Source organism: Oryza sativa, chromosome 11 (assembly GCF_034140825.1).
Source record: "Oryza sativa Japonica Group chromosome 11, ASM3414082v1".
Taxonomy (NCBI): domain Eukaryota; kingdom Viridiplantae; phylum Streptophyta; class Magnoliopsida; order Poales; family Poaceae; genus Oryza; species Oryza sativa.
In genome coordinates this window covers 30005697-30018950 of record NC_089045.1, presented here as the reverse complement: position 1 = coordinate 30018950, position 13254 = coordinate 30005697, and the positions used below count along the sequence as shown (strand labels likewise).

The 13254-nt window shown below is 49.8% G+C and overlaps 1 long non-coding RNA gene across 1 annotated transcript; it reads left to right on the top strand.

Moving 5' to 3' along the window:
• Positions 1 to 646: 646 nt before the first annotated feature.
• Positions 647 to 2465, top strand: LOC9268142 (uncharacterized). Its single transcript, XR_003239244.2, has 3 exons — positions 647 to 795; positions 943 to 1026; positions 2156 to 2465. It is a non-coding gene; the product is annotated as an uncharacterized lncRNA (long non-coding RNA).
• The last annotated feature ends 10789 nt before the right edge of the window (positions 2466 to 13254 follow it).

Here is a 13254-nt window from a genome sequence, read left to right as displayed (position 1 = left end):
TATAGAAATTTAAAACTAACTTAAATTTGGAATAAACATAATAAAATAAAAGTAGAGTTTAGAGTCCGTATAAAAATACAATTTACAAATAACTAAAATTCAAAATTAAGAAAAACATGGGAAGAAGAGTTTAAGGTCAATATAGGAATACATATATAGGAATACAATTTAAAAGTAACTGAAATTCGAAATTAAAAATTAAAGAATATTGAAAGATGAGTTTCGAGTCCACATAGAAATACAATTAGAAATAATAAAAATTCAGAAATAAAAATAAATAATATTGGAAGAAGAGCCTAAAGTCTATATAGAAATACAATTTACAGAAAATTCGAAATTAAAAAAAGAAATATTAAAAGACGAGTCTAGAGTCTATATAGGAATATATATAATTTACAAATAACTAAAATTTGATATTAAAAATAATTAATAACTAACACGTATATAAAATATAATATAAAAATTCAGAAATAAAAATAAATAATATAAAAAAATATAATAATGCTAACCGCGCAATTTGTGCGGGCCACCATGCTAGTTTATAGTAATCGGAGTCCGAACGAAGTCCCGAGGATTGAATAGATGTGAGCCGTTAGATCTTATTTAGTCTCTTTATATAACCAACCAAAAAAAAACAAACGAAAAAAAAAGAAACAGGAGCGATTCTCCTGTAGCCCTAGCCGCCGCACCTCCTGCGCTCTGCCACCGCCGCTGCTGTTCCTCTCTTCACCGGCGCCGCCGCTGGTGCAGCCGTCGCCGGTCGCCACAGCCGTCGTCGTCCGCAGCCGGTCGTTGGTGAGCTACTGTTGTTTCTATTAATTTCCCTGCTGCTGCCGAACCCTGCTGTTGCCGATCTGATCTCTTCCTTGCTGGTGGTGCACGGCTTGCTGTTGCTGCCGATATTCGTTTCTGCTGCTGCTGCTGTTGGCCTGCAACGAACAGGAAGGAGGGAGAGAAGGCAGAGAAGAACAGGAAGGAAGGAAAGAAGGGGAAATTTGATAGAAGAAGGGAAATTTGGGGAATTTGGTGAATATTTCTAAATTCTTCGTTTTTCTTATACATTAGTACTGCTAGGTAATCCGTTTTAGTCTATAGTTGTTTCTAATTTATATTTAAGACGATCTGTTTCCGGTTTTTTTGAATTTATTTTTTATCGAACGCTAGGCTGAAACAGTATTTTCAAATCTAGTATTAAACCATCAGGAATCAGGTTAGTTGTCCTAAATAAAGTTTGTAGTCATTGTCAATATCTTTCCAACGGTGCTAGTTTCACTCGATTCCGATAAACGGTTTAGGAGAAACAGCAAAAACAGTACTGCTGACCGGGTCCGGAAATCAGGACAGCAGTTCGTTTTTCCTTAATCTGGGATTTTCAGAGGCATAATCTGATTTTGTGCTCAACATGAAAGTTGTAGACAATTTTGTCTAGATGTCTGAAGTTGTATTATTTGCTAGTTTCCGTTAGACGGTTTGTGAGTTACTCATAAAACAGTAATGGAACAGCTATAGGTTATTTAATACAAATCGGTAAAAGGTTTATATGTTCTAGGTTTCGATTTTAGTAAATATCCCTTGTAACCATCGTTAGTTGAATATAGTGGTTTATGCGTAGTTTTGCTCCACAGGTGTGGAGGGTTCCAACGTTGGAGGAGTTGAGTCGGAGTATCGAATGAGTTAAGGCAAGTACAAGACGGACTTATGTGATGGACAAAACTGAGTTGTTTTGTTTGGCTTTACTTGCATAATTATTATTCAATTGCTTGTTATTACTGATTGTATGGCTATGACGTTATGCTACTTATTCATGTTTCGACCCATATTCAAATTCATGACGTTATTCATGTTTCATTGTTCCGGATGTTCTGTTTACATTATTCAAGAACCATGCGTAGCCATGGGAGTGCAATTTGGATCTTTATTCATGATCCTTGAGAAGCGCTCATCACGCTTGCTCGGCTTACCGGTAATGCTAAGAGGATATTCACACCTGCCCGGGAGGGAACTACTATCTTTTGACTTCTTTGGTTTAAAAATAAAGTAAATCCAACCCTTCATGTTGGTTTCTTAATGCATAAATCATGCGTATATTTTACTAGTTCAAGATTGTACTTGCTGAGTATTCTTTACTCACTCTTGTGTTTAATTTGGTTTTTAGGTACCTAATGACATCGATCGGCATGGGGCGGGAGTAGCACCCTTGGACTACACATTATTATTGCACACAATTGAAATTAGTTTTAGACTATAATTTTTGCTCAGCATAAGTTTTGCATAGAACTTGTAAAGGTCATTTAAGGTTCTGATCCTTATTTTTAACGTGGGATTTGTGGAGCTAGGATGGTTTGGATTGTGTGGTTTATATCGGTAGAGACTCTGCCGGAATTTCTAATAATTTTAGGACTTAGTTTTTGAGTGTATTTTGGTGTGGCATTCTATGTACGTGGTTACCTGGGGTGTTACACCCACGCTATCGCCTCCTACGTCGCCAGAGTTCACCAAAGCATATCTAACATTAGTTTACAAGGAGAGCTCTTCATATTCAGAAATTTCTTATTAGAAAAAAAAAAGCAACAATGCATTGCATTTGCATTATTTAGTTGTTTGCCGTTCTTTATTTTTGTGTTTTTTTTAAAAAATAGAAGTGGATTACATCTCTGGCGTCTGCCCGTGGACACACAGCCAAAAAGTCTAAGAAATGAACAGAAAAGAACTTAATAAAAGGGTGTGGTGGGACAAACCCTAACTTCTGCCAATAATGTGATCTACTAAAATAATGTTTCCAAAAACACATAGATTCTATCACAAAATTCTGTAGGTACTACGCCATCCAAACTAGAATAAAAGTTCCTTGCCTATCAATTTCAAGCGTGTAGCACCATTGCGCATAGTATCCTGTTGTTCCTGTGAAAGCATCATACACCAAGAGTGGAGCCAATTGGAACACACACTGGTGCACAAACCCTTTATAGCTCGGTTTGCAACCCCCTTTAGTCCTAGGTAGCAAACCTGCATGATGTTAGACATTTTTTATGGTTAAAAACTACATCATTACGACAACGCCAGATTGACCAACATAGAGCACTAGCTCCAAATAAAATCATTTTTTGTGGGTCTAAGCTTTCCCCTAAGCCAGTTACCAAAAATATCTTTTGCATTGCGGGGAGGGGGTATTGAAGTCAATGAAGACACATCGCCAAACAAAATGTGCAATATGACAGTCAAAGAAAAGATGTTGGATGGTCTCTTGTGTATTAAAAAACAACATTACTTGTTTCCCCTACATTTTCTCTTTCTGTGATTATCTTTCGTTAAGATTACCTTTTTGTGAAGAAACCACATAAATACTTTGATTTTTAGTGGTACATTTACCTCCCATAAGATCCTCTTGCGGATCCTTACATTGGAGTTGATCGCATTACACATGAATTTGACCGAAAATTGGCCAATTTTATTTTTGTGTTAAAGTTCATGAACATTGGTAGTAGAAGGGAATATCGATGGAAATACATATATTGATTAGGACCACAAGCTACAAAATAAACTTTCTATTTATCAATGCTGGAATCAATTATACACTGGACCTTTTTGTTTGAGTTTATGAGCCAACTTATAAACCAAAAGCCCGAAGTCCAAATTAAACAGACATTTTTTTTCTATTGAGCTTTTTCAAAGCTATATTTAAGCCTACTTTATTAATTAAGCCAGAAGCTATATTTGTGTTGGGTTTTTTTATTATGATATTAGAGTTATGGCTTCACCTCTCTACTATTATAAAAATTGAAAATGTTTCCACCAGAATTTTGTTATGTCATCTATGTGTGAGTCGGTTTTAGTTTTATGTTTCTGTCAAATCCTTTCCTTTTTTCTTATGCCAGAATGTGTTTCTCTTATTCGAGACGCGCTCAAATTAATTGACCTGCATCTTTTCACATGCCCCTTGCCGCATGCAACAATTGAACCAACGCTTGAGTCCGTTTTCCACATGCGCCTTTGCACGCCGCCGCGTTTGGGCCTGCAATGCCCTCACGCACGTGATTTTCAGCATGCCCGATTGGGCCCGCGACGCCTTCACGCGCACGATTTTCCCTTGCCGCATGTCTGACTGAGACAACGTCACTCTCATGCGCGAATTAAAATTTGAAGATGTTTTTGCCAAAACTGTGATGCCTCGTCCGTATTTGATTCCCGTCACGCGTAACATTCATTGTGAAGTCACAACTCACGAGCGAACTGCGAAAGAGAGTTCATGTGTGATGTGGATACCAAGCGAATAAAACTCACAGAATCCGTGTGAATATCACGTATATCGTTGCCCAGATCATCTGATTTTATTTGTATTACACGACACAATTCATGGGATATGTTAGCATGATTTCAAGTTAGTCTCCATACATGCTCATACGTACTATCGGGGATACCATTACAATGATCCATAAGAACCAGTTTTACTTTCGAAAATAAGAACCAACCGATCGAAATAAAAGATGATCGAATTTGTAGATTCCGTCCGTCATCAATTCATGCACGACTTGAGATAAAGTTGGATGACAAATCGAGCTCGTGTTTGAAGGTCTCGTTGTTTGGCTTGTGCTTATTTCTATAAGCCAAATTTTAAATTTAGAACTTAATTTTAAATTCGACTTTTTGTTTTTTTATCTTACTTTATTTTACTCATGCATAGATGAGACAATATATCTGGGTTACTGCAAAGTTTCACTGTTTCTCAACAGCCGAGATCATCGATCGCTATCAACCAAATTGATCAGCCGTAATGTTACATGTGTGGCCATATTAGCCTGGGGCTTGTTACTACGAAGTTTTCGCACACAGTTTCACAACTTGCAATTTGATCAATTTGATAGTGATATATATGATGGCTTCTCCGAAAAGGAACGAAACTTGGATAAAATAAGGAAGAATTTTGGGCCTGGACACATACAAATTAATCCTCCACTTTGTGATAGTGGATGATCCTAAGGTTGAACACTTGAGCTTAAGACAATAAGACTGTCAAAATTTGTTGGCCGGATTTAGGTGCAGGCATGCATATGGCGGGATGTGCGCACATGTGCCAAGTCCACCTTGTAATAAGACAAGAAAGTTGAAAAACGGCAATAGTTAAGCTCCTCTTCTAATTTGTTGGAATTTTTCGGACCGAGAACACAGTGCCGTGCATGCATGCATGTGGAAATATATATATATATTTTTAGAATTACACAGTACAACGCAGACACTCACAACGCACGCGCACTCACCCCTATGAACGCACGCACGCAAACCCTACCCCTATGAGCATCTTCGAAGACTGGACCGGCAAATCCTGGAGAGATTGAAATGGGGAAATATATTTGAACTGCCCGTTCTCACGACTAGCTTCACGTAAGTTACCTGGACACTTCTAAAAACTAGCATATCGGATATAGATACGTATCGGATACTCTCGTATACTTATACTTATTGGTCACATGGTGATGATTTTTTTTTTCAAAAATTAATTACTGTTACTTCTCGGATACTTGATCGATACTTCGCCGATATATACTTCTTGTATGGATATCATTATATAATATATTTGAAGTTTACGAAAAGTTGAAATCAAAGTTATCAATTATATAGTCCCATGTCCAGAATATAATATCGTATCTATTTTCGATAAATTAATATTTGTAACTTCTGATGAATACTTAAGCTATCAGTATATTTGTTTAGTGACACACAAGTAATAGCATTAAATTTGTATTTTAATATATATTTGATCATCAGTTTCCATAAACTCGTATGGTTTAACATTATGAGATTTATATTTTTAGATTTATCATAGTAAATATTTTCATAATACATAATTCACTGTTGTTAAACTACATGGATTTTTTAAGAATTAATGATCAAAGGTAGATATATCTGACTTAGCACAGAATTAAAATGATAAGTAATTTAAAACGGAGGGAGTAAGAAAATTTCAACGGATAGTTTATCTTTCCTTGTGATACTCCTACATGTATATATCTACATATACGATTAGGTGTGTCGGTGACATGAGATCGGGAGTATCATGACTAGAGGTTTGAGGCAGACACAATCGCCCACGTGGCCTGGCACCCTCGGGGGACGTCGGGCCCGAAGGTGGTGTGTTCGCCCTCCTCTTAGTCCCCCCGAGGGGGTCGGGCTGCACCCCCCTCGGCCCCGAGGGCCGAGGCGCCCCGACCCCTCGTGGGTTTTCGCTCCGCGTGTATGGGGTAGGTGAGCACAGTGGGGCTCACCTAACCACATTTATTGCGGTTTGGCTGAGCGTGTCACGACGCATGTAACGTAGTGCATTGCACTCATTTATTCGGTCTGTGACCAGTCACAGACCGGTCAGATCGCGGGATTAGGTGGCGACAGGCGGTCTGACGCACGCCTCGCCCCATCCCGTCAGGACGAGGGCTTCTAGGCGCTCGTCCCCAGCTGGAGCTAGCGTGTTACCTCCCAGAGATGGCACGTTAGTCCTGATCAGATATATGCCAGGCTTCATCCTAACCATTACAGGCAAAATGTAGTGTGAAGGAGGGCCAACGTGCAGATTGCTAAGCTGACGCGTGGTGGACAAGAATGACCGATTTGTGACCATTCTGACACCGGTCATGTCGCCAGCAGACAGCCATGATTCTACGTCGCGCCTGCTCCCGGCGAAAGTGGAGGTAGGTGCGGGCCGTCCCATCAGAAGGTGACTCGAACGGCAACCATGCAGATCTCCGTCCATTTATGAAAAGGTAGGGTAAGTCCCCATAAAAAAGGGGGGATGGTGCATGTGGTATCCCCTTAAGATGAAAAAGGAGGACCTTGCCCACGGAGGGAGGGGGATAGATTTTAGAGAGAGCTTTTTCTTGGACTGGACCTTTCCAGATTAGGAGCCCAGAACAAGGGAGAGGCTGGCTGATACTTTGTAGCTCTTTGATACACAGATCTCCCAAAAACACAGGAGTAGGGTATTACGCTTCTCAGCGGCCCGAACCTGTATACATCGCCGGTGTCTTCTGTGCTTCCTGTCTGGCGAACCTTCCACATACAGATTGGGAGTTTAGAGTCTCACCCAGGGTCCCCGGCCGAACCGGCAAAGGGGGGCCAGCGCGGTCTCCCGGTGAGGAGCCCCACGCTCCGTCATCTGGCGCGCCAGGTAGGGGACTCTGCGAGTGATCTTCTGAGCTCTTGCGCTCTTTCGTGGGCACCAAGCTTTTCCTGTTCAGCCTCATGGCTGAGCAAGCAAAGGCGCACGACCTCTCTCCGAGTGTGAGTGGCGACGACGGGGAGCCGAACCCACGCCGTCGAGCTCGTACTCCGCCGCCCCCTCCACGCCAAAGTCCTGGGCGGGAGAAGGCGCCCGAGAGGGCTGAAGGGTCCGCGACTTCGACATCCACAGGAGGTGGAAAAGGGCGGCGAGATGGGGAGCGTCGCCTCCTCGTCTGTGGTGACGGCAGCACGCCCCAGGGCGCGCTCCAAGCTGCGGGCGCGCTCCTACGTCACCCGCCTGTCGCCCATGACCCGGAGTCTCCAGCCCAACGTTGGCTGGACGATGTGGCCAAATTGGTCATGACTGCGCGACAGCGCCTAGATGCTGGTGGGCGGTCCTCCGCCACCAAGGCCTCTGGTGCTGCTACCACCGGCTCCGCGTCGTCAAGACGGAGGTCACGATGAGTGGCAGCTGCTGTTCGCCATTCGGCCGCCACTCCTTCGTCGACTCCTTCGACCCGGGAAGATCTGCGTGGGGGGCCGGACGCCCGCGCCAGCATCGAGCGCCGGCGTAATGACCGACGTGCTGCCCACGCAACGGAGGGCGTTTCCTCGTCCAGAGTGTCACCTCGACACGGACGCGGGGACCAGCCCTCCGTGCCCCCGGTTGGTGGTGTCGGCTGTAGAGCCTTTGTGGCGAGTCTTCGGAATGTCCGTTGGCCCCCAAGGTTCCGGCCCACCATCGCCGAAAAATATGATGGCAGCGTCAACCCCGCCGAGTTTCTCCAGGTCTACACGACCGGGATTGAGGCCGCCGGGGGTGACGACAGGGTCATGGCGAATTTCTTTCCCATGGCCCTGAAGGGGCAGGCGCGGGGTTGGCTAATGAACTTGCCACCTGCATCTGTCCACTCTTGGGAGGATTTGTGCCAACAGTTCACCATGAACTTCCAAGGCACATATCCGCGCCCCGGTGAGGAAGCGGACTTGCACGCAGTACAGCGAAGGGACGATGAGTCACTTCGATCGTACATTCAGCGGTTCTGTCAAGTCCGCAATACCATACCATGCATCCCTGCACACGCGGTAATCTACGCGTTCAGGGGGGGCGTGCGGCACAACCGCATGCTCGAAAAGATCGCCTCCAAAGAGCCCCAGACTACCGCGGAGCTTTTTCAGCTCGCGGACCGAGTGGCTCGTAAGGAGGAGGCATGGACCTGGAACCCCTCCGGTTCCGGAGTGGCAGCTTCGGCCGCCCCCGGATCCGCCGCTCAGGCAGGGCGGCGTGACAGGAGGAGGAAGAAGAGGTCAGTCCATTCCGACGACGAGGGTCATGTCCTCGCCGTCGAGGGCGCTTCGCGGGCCACCCAAAAGGGGAGGCCAGCGAGCGACAAAAAGAAAAAGGCCGGCGCTCTCAGCAGGGAGCGCCCAGCCGGCAAGTGGTGCACCGTCCACAACACTTCCCTTCACGACCTCGCGGACTGCCGTGCAGTCAAAAGTTTAGCTGAGCGGACGAGGAAGTGGGAGGAAGAGAGGAGGCAGGAGCGCCGAGAGGGCAAGTCCCCGGCGGTTCCTTCCGGCAATCGGCGAAGTGAGGCCAAGCAGAAGGCCCCCGCCGAGGACATCGATGACGGCGATGACGACCTAGGTTTCCAAGAGCCTGGGGCCACCATTGCCACTGTCGATGGAGGAGCGTGTGCTCACGTTTCTCGCCGGAGCCTCAAGGCCATGAAGCGAGAGCTTCTGGCCGCGGCCCCTACTCATGAGGCAACGCGCCGGGCGCGGTGGTCGGAGGTTGCCCTCACTTTCGACCAGACCGACCACCCACCGTGCGTTGTCCGGGGAGGGCAGATTGCGATGGTGGTTTCTCCCACCGTTTGCAACGTGAAGTTGGGGCGTGTCCTCATTGATGGAGGAGCAGCCCTCAACATCCTTTCCCCCGCAGCCTTTGATGCCATCAGGGCCCCGGGGATGATGCTCCGGCCGTCCCAGCCAATCATCGGTGTGACGCCGGGGCACACTTGGCCGCTAGGTCATATCGACCTCCCGGTCACCTTCGGTGGACCCGCCAATTTCCGCACGGAGCGGGTGAACTTCGATGTGGCGGACCTCAGTCTGCCCTACAACGCGGTCCTGGGGAGGCCCGCGTTGGTGAAGTTCATGGCGGCGGTCCACTACGCCTACCTCCAGATGAAGATGCCGGGCCCCGATGGCCCCATCTCTGTCCATGGCGACCTCAAAGTCGCGCTCGCTTGTATGGAGCAGCGCGCGGACCGCCTCGCCGTCGTGTCCAAGCCCGAGGGTGGCGACGAAAGGCTTGGCACATCCGCCCCCGCCGCCCCGAGGCCGCGGATAGTCACGTGCGATGAGGTCCCGGTCAAGGAGGTTGTCCTGGGCGACGGCCCGTCCAAGACCACACGGATCGGTGGTCTCTTGGATGGCAAATAGGAAGACGCGCTCGTCTCTTTCCTGCGGGCAAACGCTGACGTCTTCGCATGGAGACCGGCGGATATGCCCGGGGTCCCCAGGGAGGTGATTGAGCACCGTCTCGCCGTACGGCCGGGCGCAAGGCCGGTCCGGCAGAAAGTGCGGCGCCAGGCCCCGGAACGTCAAGCCTTCATCCGCGAGGAGGTGGCGCGACTTCTGGAGGCCGGATTCATCCGCGAGGTCATCCATCCGGAGTGGCTGGCGAACCCGGTGGTCGTTCCCAAGGCGAACGGCAAGCTTCGGATGTGCATCAACTACACCGACCTTAACAAGGCATGTCCTAAGGATCCTTACCCCCTGCCTCGCATAGATCAGATTGTCGACTCCACAGCGGGGTGCGACCTTTTGTGTTTTCTAGATGCATACTCTTGTTACCATCAGATTCGCAAGGCTAGGGAGGATGAGGAAAAAACTGCGTTCATTACCCCCATAGGAACTTATTGTTATACGACAATGCCCTTCGGGTTAAAGAATGCAGGTCCTACTTTTCAACATACTACTCAAATTTCTTTGGGTAGCCAATTAGGACGTAATGTTGAGGCTTATGTCAATGACTTGGTTGTAAAGACGCGCAACCAGGAAACGTTACTTTCAGATTTAGCGGAAACTGTTGAGAGCCTCCGCTCCGCCCGCATAAAACTGAACCCCGATAAGTGCGTGTTCGGTGTACCTGCGGGCAAGCTTCTCGGGTTCTTGGTCTCTGCCCGAGGCATCGAGGCCAACCCCGAGAAGATACGAGCTATAGAGCGGATGCGCCCCCCAGCAAGCTTAGGGATGTGCAATGCGTCACCGGTTGCATGGCCGCCCTAAGTCGGTTCATATCGAGGCTGGGAGAGAAGGCGTTACCCTTATTCAAGCTCCTCAAACGCTCCGGGCCGTTTACTTGGACGGAGGAGGCTGAACGTGCCCTCACTCAGTTGAAGGCGTATCTCAGCTCTCCCCCAGTTCTGGTCGCCCCGGAGCCAAATGAACCCTTGCTACTCTACTTAGCGGCGACCCCGCAAGTGGTTAGTGCGGCGTTGGTCGTGGAGCGCGATGAGGACAATCCTCATTCCGCGCACCCCCACCTTGTGCAGACTTGGCCCGGGAGAGAGCAGGGAGGAGAGGCCCCCGAGCCGAACGGTGGCCCAAGGCCCCCGACGACCGGAGATGGCCCTCTGCCCGCTTGTCAGACGGTGCTAGGAGCCCCCGACCCCCAGGAAGGCCCCGAGGCCACTGCGGGAAGGCCGCACCTATCGCCCTCTGACCCCGAGGCTAACCCTGTGCCGATTTGGCCCGGGAGAGAGCAGGGAGGAGAGGCCCCCGAGCCGAACGGTGGCCCAAGGCTCCCGACGACCGGAGATGGCCCTCTGCCCGCTTGTCCGACGACGCCAGGGGCCCCCGACCCCTAGGACGGCCCCGAGGCCACTGTGGGAAGGCCACCCCTGTCGTCCTCCGACCCCGAGGTCGTCGGCACAGAAGACGAGTGCGCCCCGCGAGGCCGCTCGGGTGAAGAGCGCCCCAGGGATGCGGCCCCTAGCGAAGAGGATCGGCCCCACCGAAAGGTGCAGCGGCCCGTCTACTTTGTTAGTGAGGCCCTCCGGGATGCCAAGACCCGATACCCTCAGGCCCAGAAAATGCTTTACGCTGTTCTGATAGCCTCGAGGAAACTGCGCCATTATTTCCAGGCGCATCGGGTCACTGTGGTTACGTCTTACCCCCTCGGTCAGATCTTGCATAATCGAGAGGGTACTGGACGGGTGGTGAAATGGGCAATCGAACTTTCTGAGTTTGATTTGCACTTTGAACCACGCCACGCTATCAAGAGCCAGGCCCTCGCCGACTTTGTGGCAGAATGGACCCCGGCTCCCGAGCTCGTCTCGGTCCCCGAAACCGGCTCGGGTCCCTCGCAGCTGCCTCACACCGCCCACTGGGTGATGTAGTTCGACGACTCCCTGTCTCTTCAGGCCGCCGGTGCGGGGGTCACGTTGACCTCTCCGAGTGGAGACGTCCTCAAATACTTGGTCCGCCTCGACTTTCGAGCGACCAATAATATGGCAGAGTACGAGGGACTCCTTGCCGGACTCAGAGTGGCAGCTGGACTGGGGATCCGCCGCCTCCTGGTGTTAGGCGACTCCCAGCTGGTCGTTAACCAAGTCTGTAAGGAGTACCGGTGCTCTGACTCGCAGATGGACGCCTACATGCGCCAAGTACGGCGTATGGAGCGCCATTTTGACGGGATTGAGCTTCGGCACGTTCCCAGACGGGATAACATGATGGCCGACGAGCTCTCACGGCTCGCGTCCTCGCGAGCCCAGACCCCACCGGGCGCCTTTGAAGAAAGGCTTGCCCAGCCGTCGGCGCGACCTGACCCCTTAGGGGAGACGGATGCGCCTGACCGGCCCCCGAGGCCCGTCGGAGTCCAGGCCTCGGGACCCGAGGGGAGTGCTCCCAGCTCCCTTAGATTGATTGCTTGGATCGCCGAGATCCAAGCGTACCTCACAGATAAGACTCTACCCGAGGACCGCGAAGGGAGTGAACGCGTCCATCGCATCTCCAAACGCTACGTGCTGGTAGAAGGGACCCTCTATCGGCGCGCGGCTAATGGAATCCTCCTGAAGTGCATTCCTCGGGAACAAGGCGTTGTGCTTCTTGCCGATATCCATGAAGGCGAATGCGGAGCACACTCCGCCTCGCGCACCTTGGTTGGTAAAGCTTTTCGCCAAGGTTTCTATTGGCCGACAGCTCTCAATGATGCGGTCGACCTGGTTCGCCGATGTAGAGCGTGGCAATTCCACGCCAAGCAAATCCATCAGCCGGCCCAGGCCCTGCAGACCATACCACTTTCGTGGCCATTTGCTGTCTGGGGACTCCATATCCTGGGACCGTTTAGGCGGGCCCCGGGCGGGTTTGAGTATCTGTATGTCGCGATCGACAAGTTCACTAAGTGGCCCGAGGCTTATCCGGTCGTCAAGATCGATAAGCACTCCGCACTTAAATTCATTAAGGGCATCACGGCCCGGTTTGGAGTGCCTAACCGTATTATTACGGATAATGGCACCCAATTCACTAGTGAACTCTTCGGCGACTACTGCGAAGACATGGGCATCAAGCTCTGCTTCGCCTCACCTGCCCACCCCAGAAGCAATGGCCAAGTGGAGCGCGCCAATGCGGAAATCCTCAAAGGTCTTAAAACCAAGACCTTCAACATACTCAAGAAGCACGGCGTTTCATGGATCGAGGAGTTGCCAGCGGTGCTCTGGGCAAACCGAACTACACCAAGCCGAGCAACCGGGGAAACGCCTTTCTTCCTCGTCTACGGCGCGGAAGCGGTTCTCCCATCCGAGCTCACCCTGAGGTCTCCTCGGGCCACCATGTACTGCGAGGCTAATCAAGATCAGCTTCGCAGAGATGACCTCGACTACTTGGAAGAGCGAAGGCGGCGCGCGGCCCTCCGAGCCGCGCGCTACCAGCAGAGCCTGCGGCGCTACCATCAGCGTCACGTCCGGGCCCGATCACTCTGCGTCGACGACCTCGTCCTACGCCGCGTCCAAACGCGTGCTGGATTGAGCAAGCTCT